Raw genomic sequence first — 3,786 nt, 5'->3', positions numbered from 1 at the left:
ATGGAAGACATTTTCCTTTTGATTACCATTCAGTTCTGATCAGTTGAAGAGAACTTTGAAATTGTCTCATGTCATTACTGTACCAGCTATTGTCTAATGCAAGGATATATTTTATATTTAGCTTTTCTTTTTCTGGGTAGTTTTTTTAGTTTTGGGTGGGTGGTGTTTTTTTTTTTTTTGTTGTTTTGTTTTGTTTGGGCTTTGTTTTATGGGTTTTTTTTTGTTTTGTTTTGGTTTTTTTTGGGGGGGGGGGTGGTAGGGTTTTGGGGTTTTTTTTCACTTTGCCATTATGTTCCTCCAAAAGTGATTTTCTTATTGGCTTCTTACTGATAAGGAATGAATTCATTCAGATGAAATAAAATTATCTTTAAAAGGAAAAAGTAAAAACATAATTTCCAGGTAGATCACTTCTACTACACATTTCTGTTATTAGTTCAGATTGTTCCACCTGTTAGTCCTTTGTAGGCAATCTCATGCAAAATTATTTACCAGTAAAACACACTGACCCAGTGGGTCACTCGTAAGAAACACACTGGGGCAACCCCTGGATCTGCCCACTTCACACAGCAGCAGAGTGAACATAATTGCTGTCATTCCAAAATGCAGCTATTTTTAACGGATATTAGTTGCTGATAAAAATCACATTTAGAGCTTAAACTACCTGCCAAAATAGATGTCTACTGATGCTGATGCTTTTCCTGATTATCATAAGGTGAGAAAATGCAATATTCAGCTTCCATCACTTGATTGATCCACCACAGAAAATCTGACTGAGTCAGGATTCACCTTATCAACTAAGTGATCAAACAGCAAATTGAGCCAAGAGCCTGATCAGTTATTCTGCAACCTTAAGAGACTGCAGTTGAGAAAAGGCTTTGTTTATTGCATCTGTAAGTAATGTATAAACTATATCACTGGCCTCTAGAGAAAAGGAGTTTTTCAAGATCTCTGGGTGAGGTTTTTTCAAAGATAAACACATTCAGATATCAAATGACCAGGAGAACAAAGCATAAAAAAAGCATGAAATCTGTTCAAGGAGAAACACAGTACAGTGCTCCTGTAACCACAATTTGTCATAAAAGCTGACAGGGACCCCTTTTTTGTCTCTCTAAGATGATAATCTCACAGAGGAAAAAGAAAAGCAGTGATCACCTGCAAACAAATAATATCCTCATAAGAAGAAAATATCACACTGATAGAAGTTAATGAAACATTGACTGCCAATTTGGAGTCTTTATTTTTCTGTACTTTTGTGTTCTGAGAAAACATGTATAGCCTGGAGCACAGGTAGTGGTATATGGAGATCCTTCACCTTGAATCTGCCTCTAACAGCAGCCACTAGTCACTAGTGGCCAAGGACTTCCAATCCCTGGAGACCAGCCTTGCCCTGTACAGGATGAGTTGAGTGCTCTCAGCCCAGCACCCAGGTGAGAAACGCAAGAACCACGAGTTTGATGCTGGTCACAAACCCCAGCAGGACATTTGGCTATGAAGCCAAGAATTTGCCATGGTATGACAAAGTATTTTCTGACTGCTTTCCAGATTAGTTTTGAGACAAGGCAGCATATGGAAGCTTACTTGGTTGCAGCAGCCTCTGCCTGCTCTGTGAATCTCTGCCAACTGACTGAGATTACATGTCTATCACCAGCTCTAAAATTCACATACACCAAATGTATATTGTCTATTTCACCTACTGCAGAGCTGGAGCCTGCAGCTTCTGGGAGATCAAACATCATCAGCCTTCCCTTGCCATGCAGAGTAAACAACCTTTTTTTCCTGACATTGCTTTCAGATGCTGTGACTATATCCAGCTGCTGCATTTCATTAAGGCATCATCTTTGATGTACTGCTAATACACCAATTCAATGAAATATTAAGATAAAATGACCCCGTGTTGGCTAGCAGAAGACTGGCACAGTGAGAAGTAGGAACTGGAAGTGCTCAGACTATTTGCAGTGGCTCCATCTGGAGATGTGATGAGTTACATATCTCAAAATAAAAAACTCTCCATTCAACCTCAATTATCAAGATAAAAGAATATACTGTTTAAAGCAAGGGCAAATATCAAAGAAGTCACAAAATGAGCATCTCTAAAAGAAACATGTAGTCTCAATCTTTCATATTATCTTTAAATGAAATAATTTGAGCTCTCTAGTCAGCAAGTCTTTTTTATTAATACATGTGGTCATTCTGATTTTCCCCTCATTACTTTCCAGAAATATGGTAATGATTACAAGAGCCCTCCATACTTGTTACTTGTTAGTTATTATCACCTGTCCTTCAGCACTGTCTAAAGATCCAGCATGAGATGAAGAACAACTCTGGCAAAAGCTGCTGTACACAAAAGCAGTAAAATATAATTCCCATGCCAAATATCTGCAATGAGGGACAGACAGGGATGTCACAAATGAAATAATCTTGTTAAGTCCATTCACTTGTACTGGTATTTTCAATATGCTCTTGGTATTGCTCTTCTCCTTTTCTGTATTTATTTCTGTTAAATAAATAAGAAAAAACTTAGTATTTTGTTCCTTCATTGTTCCTTGTGTACTGCCTTTTCATTCCAGATATTTACTTATCTCTGACTCAGGAAGAAATACTTCAGGCCAAGTTTAGGGATAATGGTGGCATGCTATGTGCAATCTTTAGAAAAAGAGATATGTCATTATGTGCATTAAAGCCTTCTTGAACTGGGGCCTTATGAGTTAATGGTCAGGAGCCCTGAGCACAGGAATACTGCTCAAGGTCTGTTGTGTAAGGGAAAGACTTACGGAGAGCAGGGGCTCGCCAGGCACTCTGATTCCTGATAGCACACTGCAGAGGGATGAGTGTCCCCTGACTTCTGCCAGCATGGACATTTTCCTGGCTTGGAAAGAGAAAAGGCCATGTAGTTAATAGAGAAAAATATAGCAATGCCTAATCAGTCAGCAGAACTGCAATGCTTCAGATTTTGTGGCTGACAAGGCAAATTCCCTCCCCTGTGTCCTCAGGCCCAAGTGCCCTCTGGTAGCACCCTGCTCTGGCAGGAGCTTCTGTTCAGACATGTTGCTAAACTAACACCGTCCTCATTTCTTATAAAAATAGGAAAAAAAAAAGGAAAATACACTACCATATAATATGTAAAGAAATCATCTTTCAGGGGAAAGGAGGGAAGGCAGGGATGCAGCAGTTGGCAGGTGCACCACAGTGCCTGGCTGCTCCTTGCATCTTGCCTGTCTGCACAGAAACTGTCACTATCCCAGTCTGAAAGCAGAAATACTCACTGGTCTCTGGCTTCTCTGAACATGACCAAAAGCTTCTGCACTTCTCAAATTCTATGTCCTTTAGGAAGATATTTAGTATACGATCTGAGCTTTAAAGCAGTTGGAAAATCCTTTTTGAATCTCAGCACAGGATTTTTTTTTCTTTTTGGCCTGCAGGCATTTCTAATAGTAGAACATCACTTTCCTGCCAAGACAAATTCTACCTCTTGCTTTTATTTTCCCATGCCACTTCCTGTGCCAATCAGCCTTTCCATTCTCCTGCAAATCCTGCTAGAAAAGCACTTCTTCTGCTTCTCTTTTCATCACTGATTTCTTCTTTAGTACATTAGCCTACTGTACGTAGATTATAAACTTCCTCTTAAATTGTTAACCTTGCTTGCCTGTTAATAAAGATGGTACAACATCTAAAAAATGGGTGCTGCTAAAGAATGGCAGAGAAACATTTCCCCAAAATGTTTCTGTTTCTGTGCATTGCTCTCATATGGCTCATCATGTGGACAAGCTCATAGATTATTCCTTTGCA

The 3,786-nt window shown here is 39.2% G+C and overlaps 1 long non-coding RNA gene across 1 annotated transcript; it reads right to left on the bottom strand.

Moving 5' to 3' along the window:
- Nucleotides 1-1,831: 1,831 nt before the first annotated feature.
- Nucleotides 1,832-3,418, bottom strand: LOC143694142 (uncharacterized). The gene is made up of 3 exons (XR_013182415.1): nt 3,264-3,418; nt 2,772-2,866; nt 1,832-2,494 (listed from the first exon to the last, which is right to left on the bottom strand). It is a non-coding gene; the product is annotated as an uncharacterized LOC143694142 (long non-coding RNA).
- Nucleotides 3,419-3,786: the final 368 nt, after the last annotated feature.

This window comes from Agelaius phoeniceus, chromosome 5 (assembly GCF_051311805.1).
Source record: "Agelaius phoeniceus isolate bAgePho1 chromosome 5, bAgePho1.hap1, whole genome shotgun sequence".
Lineage (NCBI taxonomy): Eukaryota > Metazoa > Chordata > Aves > Passeriformes > Icteridae > Agelaius > Agelaius phoeniceus.
This window is presented reverse-complemented; position numbering and strand designations above follow the sequence as displayed.